Raw genomic sequence first — 22983 nt, 5'->3', positions numbered from 1 at the left:
GTATGCCTTTCATTGTGTTGTTTGGTTGGTTTTTTTTTTTTTTTTTTTTTTTTTTGGTTTTGGTTTTGGTTTTTCGAGACAAGGTTTCTCTGTAGCTTTGGAGCCTGTCCTGGAACTAGCTCTTGTAGACCAGGCTGGCCTTCAGCTGAGATCCGCCTGCCTCTGCCTCCTGAGTGCTGGGATTAAAGGTGTGAGCCATTACTGCCCGGCTTCACTGTGGGATTCTTCTTGTGAGATTTACTTGCTCTTTACAACTGGGAAAGGGGAAGACTTATTACTACTTAAATGTTTTTATTTGTGATACCTATATATAGGACTAGTGTCTCCATCTAGGCAAGGATCACTGGAAATTTTGTTGCTTATGCTTGAATTACTGACTGAACTGGCAAAAAGTTTAGCTGGACTCGGAGAAGCTTCCACCTTCCCAAGTCCCCATAATTTTCACCCTTCCTCCCACACTTTCTTTTCTTCCCTCCACAGGGTTTCTCTGTGTAGTCCTGGCTGCCCTGGCACTTGCTCTATAGACCAGGCTGGCATCAAATTTAAGGATCCGCCTGCCTCTGCCACCCAAGTGCTGGGATTAAAGGCATGCACCACCGACCCCGGACTCCCTTCTTTCTATCCCCAGGTATTTATAGGAAGTGAGGATTCATCACTTTTCCCAGTAACACTGTGTATCACAGTGGTCTGGAGTGACAAATCTCACCAGGGCTCCATTGGTGTGCTCAGTGTGTTGTATGTGGTAATCTTGTGTTGGGTGACTAGGCCATGGGTATCTGGTGAAATGTAGGCACTGATTGGTGAGGCCTTTGGGAGGCTGCTGCCCTGGTGCTGGGGGCAGGAAGGCAGATGTGGCATGGCACAGTCCTCTCATACAAGAGGATTGGGGGCTGGGTAAAGCTCCAGGAGAGGAAGGGATGTTTTTTCCATGGAGATAACCTTAGCCTTTCCCACCCTTCATTTTTGTTGAGTTTGTCATGTTCTTGGTTGTTTTTTTTTTTTTTTTTTTTTTTTTCGAGACAGGGTTTCTTTGTGGCTTTGGAGCCTGTCCTGGAACTAGCTCAGTAGACCAGGCTGGTCTCGAACTCACAGAGATCCGCCTGCCTCTGCCTCCCGAGTGCTGGGATTAAAGGCGTGCGCCACCACCGCCCGGCGAGTTTGCCATGTTCTAAAATGCTAATACCCAAACAAAAAGGTGGTATATTTCTGAGCTAACATTAAATACCAGATCCAGGGAACACAAACTCTAGAAGGTGCGTTTCTCTCCAAAGCAGTTGCACGAATCTATTGTTTTTCCGTGGGCACAGAGGCTGCACTGTAATCTACTGCTTCAGACAGTAATTGCGGCTCTGCAGTTACTGGCCTGTTTCTCTGGCAGCAGCCCAGCGGCTCAGGATTTCTATCCCTGCAAGCATAGGGTTTGTCACTGCCGCCAAATATAGCTTTTAATTAACTTTCTACATTTATCAATAAGACTCAGGAGTCAGAGTCTGGGGTGAAAACCTGCTAGTTCAGACAGGTTGAGTAGTAACTTGCTGACCTCTTTTTGCTGGGTCTCTGAGAGCACCCTTCCACTCCGCCAAACAAAAACATAAACCATTCCATTCAAACTCCCTCCCTACTACTTCCTGTTCAACTCTACCGGACACTCTCTGACTCTCTAGATTACTTTCTGTCAACTAGTTGCTAACTCAGCTCCTGACCCAAGGCTGATTTTATTTAATTAATGCAAATGAAACTCGGGGTTCACAGTGTGATTGAATAGCCCACAATACTTTACAGCCCCAAGAAGAAAGTAGAGAGTGTAGTTTGATGTTACAGTCCTATAATCCAATCTCTTAGGCGGTGAAACTAGGAGGAATATTAGGAAGGGAAGAAAAGGGCAGGCAAGCTGGGCGGTGGTGGCGCACGCCTTAAATCCCAGCACTCGGGAGGCAGAGGCAGGCGGATCTCTGTGAGTTCGAGGCCAGCCTGGTCTACAGAGCTAGTTCCAGGACAGGCTCCAAAGCCACAGAGAAACCCTGTCTCGAAAAAACCCCCCAAAAAAAGGGCAGGCAATATCAGGTAGGTGACACACTAAAACTGGGATCCTCAGAGGTTCTTCCCGGACTCAAGACTTAGAAACCTGAGGTCCCTCGAGTCTCATACACTCCACAACATGTAGCAGTCAGGAAGACACTATGTTCAATGTAGAGGCTGATGTGAATAACCAGTGGTCAGCAGGGCATAAATAGCCTAGTACAACCCAGCTGATGAGGACTTCTTCCTCATTTATTTATTGATTGATTGATTGGACACATGGTGTCTCTGTATAGTCCTGGCTGTCCTCAAACTTGCTGTGTAGACCAGGCTTGAACTCACAGACATCCTCCTGCCTCTGCCTCGCGGGTGCAGGGATTAGAGGTGTGTGTCACCACTGCCCAGCTATAGACTTCTTTGTAACACTAGATCTCTCGACAAAGTCACAACACTCTCATCAAAGAAACTAATTGGTTGGATGCTCAAAGATAGGTTCTCAGGAGAGCCATGGTAAGTCTATAATCGTAACCCAGTCAGTTGCTTTTCCCCTACAGGACAGAGCTGGCTGTTACTACCTGACAAAAGAACAAGAAAACCCTGGGCCCTGGGTTCTGAGTGCCCTCCTACTTTGGGTTTATTTAGTTCGTTCAGAAACTCTTTTGAGTGGATGGTAGTGTCATCCAGGGCCAGTATTAGGAATACATGAGTCCTCCAGTTTGGTTTAAAGAGTATCACCCCTAACATTTCCCCAATCACATGATCTTAATGGAAATTTGTCATTCATTGATCAAAATTAGTATTGAAAATTTTGATATGCCGGCAGTGGTGGCGCACACCTTTAATCCCAGCACTCGGGAGGCAGAGGCAGGCAGATCTCTGTGAGTTTGAGGTCAGCCTGGTCTACAAGAGCTAGTTTTAGGACAGGCTCCAAAAGCTACAGAGAAGCCCTGTCTCGAAAAAAAAAAAAAGAAAATTTTTATTTTTTCAGAGTTTTGGACATGCATACAGATACACAGGCATTTCACCCTGTGGTCTTAGGCAGAGTTTTACTTTTTTTTCCTCCACTCCTGTCCCCACCTTGTCATTATCACTTCCATTTTACTATTCTGTGCTGTCTGTTGCATTGGCTGTAAGCTACCGGTAGCCCTGAAAATGTGTAGGTAGTTCTAATTCACTGAGTGGTGAGGTTGAAATACTAGAAAGCATTTGCTGAGTGCCCAGGTTGCTACTGTGAGAGTAAGAAGGGGTGAAGTCATGGTGGCTACCAGGGCCTGCTGTGGCTGCTCGTGGGTCAGTCAGGTACTATGTGTGCAACTGTGCCAGAGAGCAGGGTCAGGAGACAGAAGCTTGTATATATATATATAATCTTCAGTTTGACCATCGCAGCATGATATCACATTTATGGATGGTTACCAACCCCCTAAAGGAGAATTACATTTCAGGTAGTTTCTACTTTTTAAAAGGTTTTCATGCCAGGCGGTGGTGGCGCACGCCTTTAATCCCAGCACTCGGGAGGCAGAGGCAGTCAGATCTCTGTGAGTTCGAGGCCAGCCTGGTCTACAAGAGCTAGTTCCAGGTAAGACTCCAAAACCACAGAGAAACCCTGTCTCAAAAAACCAAAAATAAATAAATAATAAATAAAAAAATAAAAATAAATATTAAATGTTTTCTGCTCAAGTAATTTAATATGATTTGATTTACCAAGAAAACAAAACTAAACTAAAAAGCCATGAATAAGGCATTTTCTCTACCTTCAACCTCAAGCTAGGAATGGCCTAGTCAGCCAGCTTCAGAAGGAGGAAGTGGGGCATTAGCAACCAAATCCTTTACCCAAATTTTCTTCTGAAATCAGACAGTGACAGTCAATCAGAGAGCAGTGCCACCTGCTTGTTTTAAGTCCCCTTGTTGGTTCCTGGAGTTCCTGGAGGGTTGCTTGGAAGAAAGTCCCTCCTTCGGTAGGAGCCCTTTATGTATGTTTCCTCTATACCACATACACTGGTTTCTAGAGGAAGGCTGTGCTTTCTCCATTCATTAAAAACATTCTAAAAGAAAACAAAAACTCACCTTTGAAAATTGAATCTTCATGATTTTGAAGCCAACATCTACTCTTTTGCATGAGGTCCTTGCCTTTTGCATGCACCTCCTCCCCCCCCCCTTTCCTTTTGAGACAGGGTTTCTCAGTGCACCCTGGCTGTCCTGGGACTCTCTGTGACCAGGTTGGTCTCAAACACTGAGATCTGCCTGCAGTTAGAGTGCTTAAAGGTGTGTGCCACCACTGCCAGACCACCTTTCATATTTTTATTTAGACTTGTGCTTTGGTAGGACACTATGGAGGCAAGAATGTCCCCACCACTTCTATGATCAGCTCCATCCAGTCTTCCACCCCTCTTACTAGGGAGCATGAAGCATTATTAGGAAGAGCCTGGGAGTGTTTCATTCCATGATGAAGATGCAGTGCAGTGCTCCCAAGAAGACAAGGAAGTGACTTTTCCAAATATGTGTCCTATCGAAAGGTGGCACACACATTGATCTCAGTCCAGAGCTCCAGAATTGCAGACCTCAGAGGACAGCTCTCCAGTTTCCCATTCCCATTCCCCTTAGTCTCTGGTTTTCTCCTCTAGGAAGTGGGTTGTTTTTTCCTTTGTTGGTCTTATTGTTTTCTTTCCTTAGTAAAGGTTCATAGGCAAGCTGAGCTGTAATGGTTAAAAACTTGCTCCATTGCAAACTGAATTTCACACTAAGCTACTGTATTAAAAAGAGAAAAACCAGGGCTGGAGAGATGGCTTAGAGGTTAAGCGCACTGGCTGCTCTTCCAAAGGTCCTGAGTTCAATTCCTAACAACTACATGGTGGCTCACAACCATCTATAATGAGATCTGGTTCCCTCTTCTGACATGCAGTCCAGAATACTGTATACATAATAAATAAATCGTTTTTAAAAAGAGAGAGAGAAACCTAGTGCTACAAGCCACAGGATTATGCAGTAAATATTCAGCCATCATTGCATAAAGTCAACCCAGCAGAATCAGGAATTCTGTTGGAGGATTAAACAAGACATAAGGCATATTGGAGCCATTGCCTTGCGAATGAAATGGCTGTTTTCTAGCTGCAGATTTCTTGCTGTAGCTTACTCCCATTTGTCTGTTATAAATCTGTTATAGATCTCCCATATTTCAGCACTATTTCATCATTTATTGAACACAGTTTCCCCTAGCTATGTGTGAAAACAGTCACATAGTCAAAAAAAACCTGGTTCCCACTACCAGATCTTTGTTCCTTTCTCCAAAGTAAGCAAAGAGATGTAACTTCTTGCAATTATCTTTATTGGCAGACATTTGTCAGTGTTAAGTATCCATGAAAAAGTATTTCACTTAAGACATCCCCAGATATGCAAAGGCATAGAACTGCTACATGGCTAAAACTGTTGATGCACAGCCGCACAGATAGATGATGGGGGAGTGTCATATATCAATCTGTTGATTTCATTGGTTAAGCAATAAAGAAACTGCTTGGCCCTCATAGGTTAAAACATAGGTGGGTGGAGTAAACAGAACAGAAGGCTGGGTGAAAGAAGTTGAGTCAGTGTGTCGCCATGATTCTCCCACTCCAGGCAGACGCAGGTTAAGATCATTCCTGGTAAGCCAGCTCGTGGGCTACACAGATTATAAGAAATGGGCTAGTCCAGGTGCAAGAGTTAGCCGAGAAAAGGCTAGATATAATGGGCCAAGTGGTGTTTAAAAGAATACAGTTTCCATGTAATTATTTCGGGGCATAAGCTAGAGCTAGCTATGTGGGTGGCCGGGTGCCGGGGACGCAGCCCTGCCGCTCCTATTTCAACAGATAGATAGAAAAATAAGCATACCCTGGTTTTACCTTGCTTGTAGATAAGAAAAGCCATGACCTAAATCTAACCGTGCATTAACAGATCCCTAACTCCTCACACTTACCTTTACTCCTGTTATTAATGATTTCAGATCAGGAAATTTGCTGCTTGTGTTTTACTCTCAGATAGCAGGAAAAATAATTAGCCATCTGCCCACAGCTGGGAGAAAGACAATCATCCCACAGGCACCTCTAGACTTAAACCGCCAATGACCAGAGCAGCTGAGAGGCGTTACTCTCCAGACACTATAATTTAGAGGCTTGGGTCTCCTCTTTGTTTCAGCTGCTTAGAGCAAAAGGTGTAATCTTCAGATCAAAAAAGCCCGAGAGCCGGGCAGTGGTGGTGAACTCCTTTAATCCCAGCACTTGGGAGGCAGAGGCAGGCGCATCTCTGTGAGTTCGCGATCAGCCTGGTCTACAAGAGCTAGTTCCAGGACAGGCTCCAAAACCACAGAGAAACCCTGTCTCGAAAAACCAAAAAAAAAAAAAAAAAAAAAAAAAAGACCCTGAGAGCTTGCTAATATTTCCACAAGCTTCCTGTTTGTTTACATAGGTTGCCTTGTTACCTGACACTCTATGCCTGCTGGGGAAAAAAGTGGCACACTTAGTAAAGAGACAATCCTTGCCTTGTTCATGATTTTTACTGATTATATACTTCTTAGGTCTTTATCTAATTGCTTAAGAATATAGCGTACCACACGAGTTTCCCATCCTAGATTTCCCTGATTTAATCTCTTCCTTCATTAACCTCCTTCTCCCTTAAGAGTTCACGGAGGGGGTCTGGAGAGATGGCTCAGAGGTTAAGAGGATTGCCTGCTCTTCCAAAGGTCCTGAGTTCAATTCCACATAGTGGCTCACAACCATCTGTAATGGGGTCTGGTGCCCTCTTCTGGCCTGCAGGCATACACACAGACAGAATATTGTATACATAATAAATAAATAAATAGTTCCCGGAGGCACTCACTAGCCACTCCCACCTTGAGTCATAAAGTAAGCGAACAGTTTATGCTTTGTATGTGAAAATCCATCTTTTATGGTCCTGAAAGAATTTCAGTCCTGGATTCCACCAGGGATGAGGATGGCTAGTCGACTGTAAGGGTATGTAGACTAGAAACCCTTGCAGCACGAGAGGCTGAGGAGCTGATTCGTTTCCTTTATATTTAGATATTTCACTCGCCAGCTATAATAACCTCAGCTGGACCCTGAAGGGGTCTGGTATCTCAAAAAGACCCCATTTACCTAGGAGTTGGCAGGACTTATTCTTAGCTTGAGGATATCAACCACATATATCTAGACCCTGTCTTGACAGCAATCTAAAGATATACCCCCATTACTGTGTAATTGTTATCCGAAAATATTAACCAGATGCTCATTCTGTTTCTGTAATCTCTCTTAACCATTGCTTGTTCAGAAAAACAACCACGATAATGCCCCACGCAGCAGAAAAATCTCCGGTGTTGAGATAATTGTGGCTTGTGCCTTTATAAAAATGCCAGCTGGTCTTACCCTTTTGTGACAGATCTCAGTTCGGAAAGGAGGCTGTTGTAGCAGCACTGCTGAAAATAAACTTAACTGTTCAATTGAAAATGTGTTGTTGCCAGGCAGTGGTGGTACATGCCTTTAATACCAGCACTCAGGAGGCAGAGGCAGGTGGATCTCTGTGAGTTCGATGTGAGTTCGAGGCCAGCCTGTTCTACAAGAGCTAGTTCCAGGACAGACTCTAAAACTACAGGGTTATAGAAAGAAAATAAGAAAATGTGTTGTTTGGGGGTCTTTACCTGGTGGTCTTGGACTTTGTAACAAAGCATTCCTTGTTTTCTGCTTCTGCCATTACAATGAACTAACCACATTACCAACTGAGCCAATGTTGCAACTCTGAGGAACATGCCACACAACAGCAGCCAAAAGGGTGTATTTCTACTCTTCCTGTTTTGTACCCCACACTTGTGCACCTGGAAATTTCTATTTTGGTATTAGGTCTCTTTTTGGAGCTGTAGTCCAATGTCTCCTATAGATAGAGCGTGGTCAAAATTGTTTTAAGACTGCGGCAAAAGCCGCAGCCAGCTGTGTTCCTGAATACCCATAAGGAGAAGATGGACTACTGAAACACATTTAAGTGGGTGTAATCTTGATTGGGTCACACTCAACTGAAAGCCCACTTAGACAAAGCTTATCTTTGGTAGTAACCTTAAGCCCAAACAAGAAGCGCTTCCAGTCACAGTGAAACTACTCTTCATTCTATCATTTATTCCCCGAGGGGTGCACCGTTCCTGGAGATACTGCAATACCAGGTCGATGCGTGGAGTGGACGGAGCAAGCTCCTATTCCAACTCCTAATTACAAAAATACATTTAATATATTGTCCTCAGATAGAGGACGTATCAGATATTAAACTGATAAGAACAGATACTACACTTGATCTTAGCCAAAAGGCCGAGAAGCGATACCGCACACCCACCACGCACCCTTGCCCTGCGCCCGCGGGACACACTAACGTCCTGGTGACCGCCCGCGACCCTGATTCTCGGTTTTTCCGGCGCTTCCTTCCGCTTCCGGTCTGTGTTCGAGTCCACGGCGCCTCACTCGCACTCTCAAATCCACAGCTTCAGCTATGAATTCCACGACCGCGGCGCTCCCGGCATTCCCGCGCGAGCACGCACGCCGCGTCTGATTTGCATGTCCCGTCCCCTCTCCAGGGGCGTGGCGACCTCAGGATGCGCTTTCTCCTTGCACAGCTTTCCCTCCACGCTTAGGCGGATAAGTGGTGGGCACTTCCGCTTCGGCCACCGTAGAGCAAAGGCGGATGGGCCGAAGTCCTTGAGCATTCTGGGAGGCGAACGGTGGCCGACGTGGGGGATCTCCAGTTCTTACTTCTCGAGACTGGTTCCAAGTTAGGCTGTCCGTGACCCGTGACGCTTCCCCTAGTCCTGAAGTTGTGTGTCTTCATGTCCTCCCTTCTCTCACCTGGCCTCTTAGCAGTGACGGAAGGCTCTCCTGCGCCCATCGCAAGCGCGATCCTGGGATGTTTTAGCCCCCGCGCATGTGCAGCTAATCCAACCCTCTGGCTGTTTTATTCCAATCTGCGCCCTTTATTGGCCGTCGTGTCAACAGGACTTCTTAGCCCTGTCAGGTGCCCACGGCGCAGTAGGTGCTCAGTGAGACGTTGGTGGGGTAGATAGTGATGTGAACACACAGACTCAGCTGGCGGGCTGCTGTCCTGATCCAGGGGTCAGTAAAGATGATCGACTTAGCGGTAATAACAGATCAGGTAGAAAGATGGGGCTACGTTTCTTTTTCTGTTTTCTTTTTCCTTTTTTTTTTTTTTAATTTTTTCCCCCCCGAGACAAGGTTTTCTCTTTATAACAGCCCTGGCTGTCCTGGAACTTGCTTTGTAGACCATCCTGGCCTCGAACTTACAGACATCCTCCTGCCTCTGCTTCCTTGAGATTAAAGGCCAGAGCAGGGGCTCATTTTCTTTTATTGTGCCTGGGCTGCCCTGGAATACAATATGTAGACCAGACTGGCCTCGAACTCGGAGATCCACTAGCCTTTGCCCGGCAATGGGATAGTTTTTATGTTCATAACCATTATATAACATTTGTTCAAAGTAAGATATGGCCAATTTTCTGGGTGAATGACCTTGGGTAGAATGTCCCATACTTTGCATACTTCATAGACCTCGGCTGGGTACTAAAAGATTGACTATTGGAGTTGCGAGTTTGGAGCATGGTATGCAGGGACATGCAGACAGTGCATCCCTTCTAATTCCCTTCCCTTGGCTTTACCTCTGAGCCTGCAGTGCTGCAGTAGCCTGTCGTTCCTACTCCCTAGGCACATTTTCTAGGATCATCACCTTAGACCAGAGGCTTTTTGCATGGCGGGACTGAGAAGAGGGTAGAAAAACAAGCTGGTAACAAAGATTTGGGAAGCTTATTCAACAGTGTTGCCCAGACACCATGGGCCCTGTGTTTCTAGTGCTCCTTAGATAGACGCTTTTAAGAGGCTAATAGTGAGTTACATAGTACATAAAAGAAACAAGCCTTTATGAAAACGATAAAATGTGTGTCTCCGTGCCTTGTAGATCCCCTTCTTTCTCTATCCCTGTAGGTGACCACTGGTAGTTGAGCTTTTGCTCACACTGCCCCTTTGTGACATTGACTCCTCCTCAGGGCTGGCCAGACTGCAATGGCTTGAGTACATTTCCTAACTAGTGCTAAATGGGACTAAAGTTTCTGGAAACTTCTAGAAGCTTTCAGTTGACACCTCTCTTCTAGAATGTCACAGGTGCTTTTCTCATAGTTCAAAAAAGGGCTAAGAAACCTGTTCTCCTGTGCTACCAACTGCCTTTCCTGCCAGAAGTCCACCCTGTGTCTCTTGCTAGAGCTAACGTGTGACGCCTCTATCCTGCCAAACACGGATAAGTAAGAGACCACTCCAAATCTAAAGTAAGAAGGGAGACACCTGCCAGCCGGTGGTGGTGCACACCTTTAATCCCAATCATGAGGCAAAAGGCTGGCAGATCTCTGTGAATTTGAGGCCAGCCTGTTTTACAGAGTGAATTCCAGGACTGTCAGGGTTACGTAGAGAGACTTTTTCTTGAAAAACCAAAACCCACCAAACAAGCAAAAAGCAAAATAACAAGCAAAAGAAACAAAAAAGAAAAAAAGGAGGCTCTGAGTGGACTTCATGGGGCTTGAGCCCTGAGCATCTTTGATGGGGTCCTGCTGAGAATGCCTAGTGCCATGCTGTAGGTTCACAAGTGGATCACAAGCCAAGCAATGAGAGCTCCAGCTGCTCCATAGTCAGCCATACTATAGTAGCTATGTATGACCCGAGAGAAGCCATTCATTTAGCCCTTAGAGAATTCTTTATTCATCAAACAATAGATCCGACTATGCTGGCGTGAGGATCCACACAGGGGAGGAATTCACTCTGAACCAGCAGTGGTGGGTTCCAGGTTACTGCTGGTTTGAAAATTGAATTAGGAAGCCTGAAAGGGATTATTGTCAGCTGGGCAGTGGTGGCACTCGGAAGGCAGAGGCAGACAGATCTCTGTGAGTTCGAGGCTAGCCTGGTCTACAAGAGCTAGTTTCAGGACAGGTTCCAAAGCTACAGAGAAACCCTGTCTTAGAGAGAGAGAGAGAGAGAGAGAGAGAGAGAGAGAGAGGGGGGGGGGAGATAAGACTGTCACAGTGGATGTAGTGGCACACACCCTTAATCCCAGCACTCCTGAAGAGGGTCAAGCAGATCTCTGTGAGTTCAAGGTCAGCCTGTGATGTGGTGAGTTCCAGGACAGGGTTATGTGGAGAGGGAGAAATTGAGAGATTGTTGTCCCCCTGTCAAGGTGATCCTGCAAAGAAATGAAGGCTAAAAGTCGGGAAGCTTAGTTCTAGGGGTCAGTCTTACCTGAGAGCTAGGAGTCTTCTCTGTTTTCTCCCAAGGTCCTTAAAATAACCTCTCCTATGTGTGTGTGGGGTGGTAATTAAGAATATCCCTCTCTGGGGGCTGGAGAGATAGTTCAGTGGTTAAGAGAACTGGCTGTTTTCCTAGAGGACCCAAGTTCAATTCCTAGCACCCACAGAGCAGCTCACAACTGTCTGTAACTCCAAGAGTGACACCTCACACAGACATGTATGCACACCAATGCACACAAACTAAATTAATTTTAAAAACACTATCCCTTTCTTTTTAAGTCTTCTTTTCCTGTAGAAAGCATTTATTCTAAGATGTACATTTTCAGGGGGTGATTTTATCTTTTGCAGATGCCAAGACCTGTGGAGCCCCTACCCTCTCATTTGGAGTTAAACCATTATACCAATTCTTCATCTTTAGGAACTGTATGGAAACTAACTAGACAGAAATGGGTCTCTCCGGGGTTGAAGCATTCATGAGGAGTCCAAGTAGCCTGGCAAGAAACCCAGTCTTTGTGCTGTTATTTAGAAGAGGTTTAAAGAGTAGGGAGTGAGTGACTAAAAAAAAATTCCCTACCTGAAGTAATTAAGTCCTCTCCCTCCCTCCCTCTCTCCCCTCCCTCTTCTCGTGTAAAAGTCCAGGCAACACACTATAGATATAGATATATAGATATAGATATAGCCAGGGCCAGGGGTTCTCTGTACATCCCTAGCTGTTCTGGAACTCACTCTGTAGACCAAGCTAGCCTCCAACTCAGAAATCTGCTTGCCTCTGCTCCTGAGTGCTGGGGTTAAAGGCATGGAGTAGCTATATTTATAGTGTGTTGCCAGAGAAGGAGGCCATCCTTTTCCATTTAGCTGGGCATTCGCAAGCAGAGAGGTAGCCTGGAACCAGTTCAGACCTCTCATTTAAATGTTGCTGTGACTATTTAAGAGGGAGTCTTTCGAGGTGTTGAGCTGCTGCAGCTTTACATGTGGCGTGAAAGCCAGTTTGCTGATCCATTTTAGGTCCTCAGCCCCATCTGTGCAGGCTGCAGCTCATTTACAGTAAAAGCCACAAGGAGGCAGCATGAAGATCCATCCAGGACGTAGAGCACCCAGAATAGGTTCATCTGTATAGAAATTGTTCGGGAGAGGTGCAGGACCATGGCTTGTTTGTATCTCAGTAGGTGTTATGGCGAAATAATATAAAGGAACGAAGGTAAAACTCAACAGGCACAAATATGTTTATCTGTGGCAATGAGATAGCTGGCCTGGAACCTGCTGTGTAGGCACAACTGGCCTTGAACTTACAGAGATACGTCTGCCTCTCACATGCTGGGATTTGTTATAATTCTTGTAGCTTCTCTTTTGTTATTTTGTGATATCTTGCAATAAGGTGTTAATGAATGTTTATAAGAGACTAGTTGGGGAACAGCACAGCATGGTAGGTAGATCTGGGCGTAAACCTTTTAGTTGGGCTTAATATCATAAAACCCTGGAGAACATGGGATACTTGGTATTGGGTCTAGGAGATACCAGAACCTAGCTGTCATTCCCTGGTTGATCACTGCGACCACTCAGGGAGCATTAGCAATGCTTATTATGGTAGAGGGCTTGACAGTAGGTGTAGATATAGGGGTATAATTAGGAGTGTGTTGGGCATAGTGGATGGACACATGGAAAAGATGACTGAGGTAAGGAAGACTATGCTGCAGGAATCAAAAGTTGTGCATGGACATCTGAGTTTCATAATTTTCCAACTTTTGTTCTGGGTTCATTTTTTTCCTGAGCATCAATAGCCCATTTTTCTTTCATCTTTGATATATTCCTTAAGATACTGGGCTCAGAACCAGCCTTAAAAAGTTGACAATAGCCGGGCGGTGGTGGCGCCCGCCTTTAATCCCAGCACTTGGGAGGTAGAGGCAGGTGGATCTCTGTGAGTTCGAGACCAGCCTGGTCTACAAGAGCTAGTTCCAGGACAGGCTCCAAAACCACAGAGAAACCCTGTCTCGAAAAACCAAAAAAAAAAAAAAAAAAAAGTTGACAATAGATATAGATCTCTGCTGTTGAATAATTTTAGGTGCTAATAGTTTTTTTACATAAAGGGATGTGGTACCTTATTTTGTTTCCCTTTAGTGAAACACTTTTTTTTTTTTTGCATTTTATTTGGTTTTTCAAGACAGGGTTTCTCTGTAGCTTTGGAGCCTGTCCTGGAACTAGGTCTGTAGACCATGCTGACTTCGAACTCACAGAGATCCGCCTGCCTCTGCCTCCTGGGTGCTGGGACTAAAGGCTTGCGCCACCACCACCTGGTTTAGTAAAAAGCTTCTGCAGGCCAAGTTGTTGGGTTTGACACCTAACAGAACCATGGACTTGACCTTACTTGTGAAGTCAGCAATTTCTATCCACTGCAGATGGCAGCATCTGTGACCAGAGTCAGTTCACCGAGTGTGTGGTGGCCATGCTGTGGGCCATGCTGCTCCTGCTTACAGCTGGTTTCCTTAGGAAACGATCCCTCTCCTGCTCTTAGTTCAAGGTCTCACTTTTCTGCTCTCCCAGTTTCTCTTCATTTGAGCACTGTGTGGGTGCACGAGACTGGCCATCTTCTCTAAAGCCAGATTCCCTGTCTGCAAAGCCCATCAGGGCTCAGGCCTAGGCTTGTTGGCTGAGGGGTGGGGAAGTTGTTCTGTGTGCTAACAGGAAAAAAGCAGACCAACCTTTCTTCCTCTAGGACCTAGGTCCAGTTGTGATACCTATAGACAGAATCACTTCTGACCTAATGGGTTCCTTAAGGGGCTGCATTGCCGTTTGCACTTCTACCAGTCTGAGTGTTGGTACCATTGGTAATTAGCAGCTGCTCTCTACTCAGTGATGGTCACTCAGGTTTAGACAGGGTTTTGGGTGGACACACAAAGTTCATTTACTTTCATGGTAGACCTGAAGGAATCAAGCTATTCTAGGCAGTGGTGGCACTTGTCCTAGCATTCAGAAGGCAGAGGCAGGCAGCCTGCTCTACAGAGCAAGTTACAGCAAGGGATACACAGAGAAAACCAGAATAAGACTCTCTTGTTTTCTCATACCCCCCCCCCCCCCCGTGTTGGGGATTAAACTCAGGACCTTCTCAATGGTGGTATCTGCTCTACCACTGAGCCACATCTCCTGGCCCTCACTTGTTTCTCTTTCTTCCGAGGGCTTAGAAACCCAAGTGTCTTGCACTGTAGGAACCACAGCTTAATGGGACTGAAGGGTGGAGAAGCCAGGCTGAGAAACAGTGCAAATCTTGACTATGACTTTGTGCTTAGATGATGCCTAAGCATGGAAAGTGCTCTCCCTGTCACACTGATCCTTTTCCTATCCCTTGATGGGAACTGTCGAGAATTACATTTGAATGCAACAGAAGCTGTCCCTGCAAAAACAGAGTAACTCACAGAACAAGAAAAGTTCAGTAGGGATGCTCCGGGCACCTGAGGAACAATGGCTGTTACCTCAAGAAAATTTCCTAAAATAATTTATACCTTAACCTCAAGCATTCTCCATCACTGGGTCCTGGTTGAGGTTTGAAGTGTGGAAGGTATATCAGCTTGACCTACTTTGGTCCTAGCCTGTCCCTCAAAGACAAAGGAGAGGTGGGGATATTATAGATGCAGAAGGAACTCAGCTGGGCATAATAGTGGTGCCACAGTTTTTGCTTTGCTTTTCAAGACAGGGTTTGTTTGTGTAGCTCTGGCTGTCCTGGAACTCAGAGATCCGCCTGCTTTTGCCTCCAGAGTACTCAGGAGGCCGAGGCAAGGGGATCTCTGTGAGTTTGAGGCCAACCTGTTCTACATAATGAGTTCTAGAACAGCCAAATATGCATAGGGTCTCACATTTATTATTTAATTTAAAAAAATACATTTTTGTGCATGAGTGTTTTTTCTGCATGTGTGTTAAGCTCACCATATTTGTGCAGGTGCCTAGTGTATAAGTTAGCTCGATTCGGTAAATAACCAGGCTAGCTTAAAGATAAACAATTATATTTTTACTTATTAGAAGAGGAAACTTACAACACAGGAAAGTCCAAGTTCTGCTGTGTCCCGTGGGACTCACCCAGAGAGTGTGAGCACCTGGTCGGTCTAGGTTTTTCTCCTAGTCTCCAGGAAGCCACACCTTAACTAGGCTACGCCTCTTAAAGATGATTGGTTAACAAAGCTTCCCCCATTACCTCCCCCTTTTGTCTAAACAAGATCAATCCATACCAATACAACTATATACAATAGGAACAGATACCAAGTATAAAATAACATCAGCAATATTAAGCAAGGAACACATGACAAATGTTTTAATAAACATTCTATTTCAATGAGTCTAAATCTTACATTGGAAATGAGCTTGGCTAAATCATGAGGAAAGTAACTACGACTATGTAATCTTCAACCCTATCGAAGGCTGGAGAAGGGAGATAATATTATTTGAGTAGGCAGGAAGTGCAATCAAGCAGCTTCCAAAGTGAGCAGTATATGACAGAGACAATTGGCTACCTGAGCAATCACCCAAACTCTCATTTGCAATGTTGAAGCAACCAACTTTGGCTAAGGCCTAGCGTAACTGACAGACCATTTTCAGGGGCAGGAAATTTTTAAAAACCGTCCTACCTTGTCTTGGCAAGATTTGACAGTCTTTTTTCTTGTGTCCTGCTTATCCATTCCAGATACCATGTACTTTTGTCAGTGGTTGAGGTATGGGCAGTTCCTTGCCCAAAGGCCAGTTTTGCCAAGTGGAGTGTCTTTGGTGCTCAACATTCTCTCGGAAATAGATTGGTGCTGTCAGGAGCAATCATGTCTCATGTCAACAGACCCTAAATTATTTAAATGCCATGTTCTACAGATCCTTGAAGTGGTTGAAGATTACCTATCTAGGCAGAATACAATCTCTATATATCTAAAGAACCTAATTAATCTGACTATGTATAACAAGCATGAACATCTATTGAACTAAGATATTTAATACCTGTATGACTTAAAGACTAAGACTTCATGTCAGAATACTAAATAATCTGTAAACAAATGTGCAGCAAATGAGGACAATGACCTCAAAATATAAACAATATGTAAGTATCTTGATCAGAGGTAAGACTATATAATGCAGTATGAAATATATATCCTAAAAGTTGTATCAGTATACAAAATGTCCTTAACAGATGTATAAATGTGCATACAATCCAACAGAATAACTTTGCATAGGTGTACAAATATTGTAAACAGAGTTAAATATAATTTGAACTTGTATCAATATACAAAAACTATACCAATGTAAATTATCCATAAATAATAGCTCACAAATATTCACTCTATTACCCACTATTATTACCCCCCCCCCCCGGAACAGTTTCCACCCCAACCCTCTACCTGATACAAGCAATAATCCAATCCCTAAATGGTGTTCCCAAACCCTGAGGACAAACTTTTTAGGGAGGGGGGGCGTCGTCTTCTAGAATTACTTCCTGTTGCCATGGGGGCGATGTTCTCTTTATGGGACCCTGCAAAAGTAAAGTGATGGCTAAATTTCAAGATTACTGTCTAGCATAGCTGCAAATGATTTCTGAGCAGTTGATAGGGTTTTCCCCAAAGTTCTCATTTGGAGTTCTGGCCAGAACGTCATGAGAAGGTGCACCATGCCAGCAGCTGGTACCCAAAAACGGGTCTTAGCGTAGCACTATCAGCATCATGATGTCATCTCAACCAGGTGGAGTTGTTGCTGTGGGGCCCCATCTTCTTCCTGGAAACTTCAAAGATTACTGTAGGAAAAGGATCTGTAGGAAAGTCTATTGTTCATCGTGGAAAGCTTAAACATCATTCAGAGAGACATAAATTCAATAAAGAATGCGATATAGACAAAATACATGGAGAAAGTAAACTTCTTTTTTTCATCTGTCCCATACCAGATGGCTCCTGATATGAGACAGAAACTCTGAATGTTCCTTTTAACAACACGCTTGGATTTAGAGAAGTACAGAGCCATTGTCCAACTCCAAAGCCAGCTCTATATATTCATAAATATATATTTAAATGCATATGTATTAATCACCTGACTTCATAAATCATATTCCTTTTTCTCGATGACCCTTAGTGGATAGCTATTTTTCCTTTTGTTGTCATCCAAATACCAAGGTCTCTTGAATTTTTTGAAGACGTTTATTTTCCTGTAAAGACAAGAGCAGATCCCTGCCCCAACCCTGTATGGTTTCCTTACCAACTATAAGGTTGTTGTCACCGTTGTGGATGAGCTGTCATTTCTCTTTTTCAAGATCTCTCCTTTTCAAAGCAAATCTTTATTAATTTTGATGGTATCCATAGTTTTTCTTCTCCTGTGGAAACAAGAGCAAAACCTCTTCCCCAGCATAGCACATCTCCTGGTTTCTATTGTGAGGTCAACACATCCTTGAAATACACTGGTTGATTCAATTCAGAAGTTTTTTCCATTATCCAATGTCTCTTTGCTGCTGTTGTTCCTTTCTCATTAGTGTTTAAGGAAATTCAAGGTTAATAAAGCATTATGCAATATTTCTGGGGGTATTTTCCATCCCTTTTTGTTTGTTTAGCATATCCTTTATAGTTTGATTTGACCTTTCTATAACTGCCTGAATTGTAGGATTATTTGGTATACCTGTAATATGCTCTATATTATAATAAGCAAAAAAAAAAAAAACCCCAAACAAACAAAAAACCATTTCATTTTCTTAGATACATATGCTGGACCATTCTTTATTTGTGCAGGGATGGCCATAACTTCTAATAAATGAGTAATTACTGAGACTTTTCTGAACTCAAGAGAATTACCCACTGAAAACCTGAATACGTGCCAATGGTGTGGTGCATATATTTTAATTTACCAAATTCCATAAAGTGGAACACATCCATTTGCTAGATCTCATTCCTTGAGTACCCTTTGGGTTACTCCCTGCAGGCAGTGTTTGGTTATAGAAAGAGCAAGCAGGACATTTTTTTCATAATCTCCTTAGCTTGTTGCCATGTAATAGGAAACTCTTTAAACCTTTGCTATTGATGTGATGTTTTTTATGAAATTCTGAGGCCTGCAACACACTTCCAATCAATAATTGATCAATTCCAGCATTACCTTGTACTAAAGGACCTGGCAGAACCATATGGGATCAGATGTGTGTTATGTATATAGGACAAAGCCTATTCCTGACTATATCTTGCACCTGTATGAATAATGAAATCAATCCTGTATCATCTGGTACAAATTCAGCGGTTTCAATATGCAAGATAACTCTGCATATTGTGAATCAGTAGCTATATTGAGAGGTTCTTTAAAATCCCTAGTACCACAAGAATAGCATATAATTCTGCCTTCTAGACAGAATTATAAGTGCTTTGTTCCACCTTACTTAATTCTTCTGATTTGTAACCTGCCTTCCCTCATCAGTATAAAATGTATGGGCTCCAGTTATTGGTGCATCATGTACAGTTTGGGGACGAATCCAAGAAGTTCTCTTTCTAAGGTTAAGTCTATTGCTTTTGGGATAATTGCTATTAATTTCTCCCAAAAAGATTAGCACAAGCCCTTTGCCAGGGTTCATAACTTTTTTATTTCATCAGCAGTAAAAAGTTTGCCATGAAGGCAAACTTTTCTCTGTCCTTTTCTTGTAAAGGTATAGTGAAGAAACAATCATTTAAATCAATAACTATGAGGCCATCCCTTTAGTAACAGACAGCGGAATTCCAGACTGTAGAGGGCCCATAGGATGAATAACCTTGTTGATAGCTCTAAGATCTTTCACCATTCTCCATATTTCTTTTTAACAACAAATACAGAATTCCAAGGGCTGGTAGAGTCTTCAATATGGCGAGCTTCTAGTTGCTCCTGTACCAGCTGTTCTAAAGCCTACAGCTTTTCTTCAGTTAGAGGCCACTGTTTAACCCATATTGGTTTCTCAGTTAACTATTTTAAAGGCAGGGCCGTTAGCAACTCTGAAGATTTATTAATTGCTTTGTGTTCTTGTACAGCCTGGTGACCTTTGTCTATAATATCTTCCAATATTTTCCCCAGAAACATAGGGTTCCAATTCCTAGGAACTGAACCTCTTGAAGAGGCCAATTTGGATGGCAAGATTCTGGAGTAATGATACTTATATCTAAACTTGTGTCTAGTAAGCCTTCAATAAAAATGCCATTTATACACACTCTTTGATGATTTATAGAAGTCTGCCAGAAAATACATTTCCTCTGTCCTACTGGAGCTTTTGACTCATCCTCCACTTATTCCATCATCCAGATCAGTATTTTACAGTAGGCACTGCATTCTTTAATTTTCCTGGTGAATTTTACACAGTAACTGGTAACGACTGGACCATATTCGTCATGGGGGCCTACAAGAGACCCACCATGGAGTTTCTCAATGGTATCGGGTTGCCTGAACTGTCTTTTGTTGACCTGCATTCATTGGTCCAATGTCGGCCTTTGCCACACCTCCTACATATATCCAAAGGCTGAGTCCTCCTATTCTTGCCATTTCCAGAGGAGACATTCCTTGGAATTCCTTGTCTACAATCCCTTCTCAGATGTCCAATTCTACCACAATTAAAACATTTGGTTTCGTGATATCTCCTTATACCTTTGGAAATTGCATCGCTTACCCAATCATCAATATCATAGTCAAATGTCTCAACATTTATTGTATGTCCCTCACCCAGAATTTGATCTTGGGAAATCTTAAATTCTTTTGCTTTCTCCTCTTGCTCTAAAATTTTAGCCTCTTCCCTCCAGTAGTACCTCTGTCTTTGTACCTTTTGTCCCTTGTCATCAAATTTGATAAATTCCTCAATCTTTTCAAATCTTTTCACCACTGCCTTTTGTAGAGACTGGATCTCCTGTCTAGTCTTCTGTTCTAATGCCCTCACCGAGGATTCCAAGGTGCTAAGTCTGTCCAGTAGAGATAATGTCTCATTCTTGGACATAATCTTTGTAGCAAGCATATTCCCTTCCTGGAGAGACATTCTATCAGTCAATTTATCATAACCCTTCACCAGAGTCTCACTAATACATTCAACAGCACACATTCTCCCAGACAATGTCTTAGCACCCTCTGTCATTGCCTGGGTTTTGTTTGTTAAGTTGGCTGTATTCTTCTCCAGAATGCTGAATTTTCCTTTTAATTGATCATTATCAGTCTGTAAAGACTGTACCGTCTCTAAAAGTACCTCATTTGACTGAGTTTTGCCAGCTAAATTGTTGACATCCTTCTCCAGAGTTTTGAATTTTTCTTTCAGAAGATTACTACCAGTCTGTAAAGACTGTACCGTTTCTAAAAGTACCTCATTTGACTTAGTTTTGCCTGCTAAATTGTTGACATCCTTCTCCAGAGTTCTGAGTTTTCCTTTCAGAAGATTACTACCAGTCTGTAAAGACTGTACCATTTCTAAAAGTGCCTCATTCTTGGCTCTATTATCAAACCATGTTTTTAAGAAAAAAATATGGAGGACAAAGCTGATCTCCAGAATCAAATAGAAAGGTATAAGGGGGAAATCATATAAACCTTGCATGACATCATACATAGTATAAGTGAGTTCCTGGATTTTTAAATAGTCTGTCATTTTTCCCTTTTAAATTATAAACTTATATTTCCAAATTATAAATCTTACCCGTGGTTGATTTTGAGCTGGAGTAGGTGCAGTAACTGTCACCTGCCAGTAGGTGTCGCGGCGCACTTGGAGCCACGTGCTTGGTTTAAATCTGATTTTAGAGTTAAATCCTGAAAAGATATGCTTAGATTAAAAAGTTATTTAGTGCCGGGCGGTGGTGGCGCACGCCTTTAATCCCAGCACTCGGGAGGCAGAGGCGGGCGGATCTCTGTGAGTTCGAGACCAGCCTGGTCTACAAGAGCTAGTTCCAGGACAGGCTCCAAAACCACAGAGAAACCCTGTCTCGAAACCCCCCCCCCCAAAAAAAAAAAAGTTATTTAGTATAAATCACAGACTGTGTGCTCCCTGAAGGTCCCTGGCTGTTCAACAGCCACACGGAGACAGTCGGCAGTGGGAGGCGGGCGCCTCCTGCTCAGGACAGAGGGAGCGTTTTCCCCGGCGGCGGTGGGTGTGCTGGGCTCGGCGCGGTGCGAGCTCCTTGGCCCTTGCCCCCAGCAGCGATAGCTGTGCCGGGTGCGAGCTCCTCAGCCTTTTCCACCTCGGCCTCCCGTGTTTCCGCACTGCCTGAGCTTCAGCGAGCTCAGAAAAACTGGATCCAGAAGTCAGCGGTAGCGGCTAATCAGGGACGCTGTGCCCAAATGAACACGGCTTGGCCGCGGCTGGCCAGAGCCGCCAGAGACTCTAGTGGCCCCACGAACCTGGCACCAAGTGAAGAAGTTGGCTCGATTGGGGAAATAACAGGCTAGCTAAGGGGAAACTCACGCCACAGGAATGGAAAGTCAAAGCTCCGCTGTGTCCCGCGGGAATCACCCAGAGAGAGCGAGCACCTGGTTTGTCCCAGTTTTTCTCCCGGGCTCCAGGAAGCCACGCCTTAACTAGGTTCCACCTCTTAAAGGTGATTGGTTAACAAAGCTTCCCCCAGCACCTATGGGCACCAGAAAGAAGGTTTGGATTCCCTGGAGTTAAGAGTTATAGTTGGTTGTGAGCTACCATGTGGGTGTGGGATCTGAACGAAGGTCCTCTGTAAGAGGAGCAAGTTCTCTTAGCTGCTGAGCCATCTCTCCAGCCTAGAACTCTCTGTACAGACAAGGCTGGCCCCAAACTCACAAAAATCTTCTTTAATCTCAGTCTTTAGAGTGCTGGGATTAAAGGTACACACCACCAAGTTAGGAGGCAGAGAGGCAGGTGAATCTCTGAGTTTGAAGCCAGCCTGGTCCACAGAGTGAATTCCAGGTAAGCCAGGGCGACACAGAGAAACCCTGTCTCAAAAAACAACAACAAAAACCAAAAAGGCCCGTACCACATTCTGTTTTGAAAAATTTTGATTTATGTATATATGTATGCATATCTGAGTGTGGGTAATGCACACGTTGTAGGGTGAGAGGGACACCAACCAATCACTGCACATCCTGACTCTGAACCCAGAGTCAGTGAAAGAAACACGTCCTGTATTTAAGACCTGGGCCAAGGAAAGAAACATCATTATCACTGAACCCAGGACTAAAGACATGTGCCCTGGCTCCGAAACTAGTGTCAAAAAACACACTTTGTCCCAGAATCAGAGCCGGTGAAAGAAATATGCCTTGGTCCTAAGTCAAAAAGCTAAAAAGGACCAGTGAAAGAAACACAGTTTGGCCATGAAGTCAGAGCTATCTCTTCCGTCCCTGACCAATCCCACTGCTCCCTGGGAAAACTCCCCCCCTAAGAAGCCCTATATAATAAGCCTTTCTGCCTCTTGTTAATATTAAAATTAAAAGGCTGCTGTTAATCCCTCCCTGGACTCTCCTCTGGACTACTACTTCCCAAATAAATCTCCTCAAGAGAGTTTTGGGTGACAACCTTCATTTGCCAGTGCAGATTCAAGAACCTGGCTGGGACGTCCATTAGGGAACTGAACTGAAAAACCTTGCTGAGCCGCTCCCTAGAGAGCAGAACAGAAGAACTTTGATAGGACGCTCTTTAAGGGGGGTTGAGCAAGGCGGGGCAGGTAAAAGTAAGTTTCCCCCTGAGTCAGAGGAGATTGCTACATTTCTTCAGGGGCTTCCCCTTT

General features: G+C 44.0%; 1 non-coding gene across 1 annotated transcript; it reads right to left on the bottom strand.

Annotated features, from left to right (window-relative positions):
* Window positions 1–8154: 8154 nt before the first annotated feature.
* LOC121447684 lies at window positions 8155–8345 on the bottom strand. Its single transcript, XR_005974216.1, has one exon. It is a non-coding gene; the product is annotated as a U2 spliceosomal RNA (small nuclear RNA).
* Window positions 8346–22983: the final 14638 nt, after the last annotated feature.

Source organism: Microtus oregoni, unplaced genomic scaffold (assembly GCF_018167655.1).
Source record: "Microtus oregoni isolate MIOR12 unplaced genomic scaffold, Mior012 000004F_ref0000308, whole genome shotgun sequence".
NCBI classification, from domain to species: domain Eukaryota; kingdom Metazoa; phylum Chordata; class Mammalia; order Rodentia; family Cricetidae; genus Microtus; species Microtus oregoni.
This window is presented reverse-complemented; position numbering and strand designations above follow the sequence as displayed.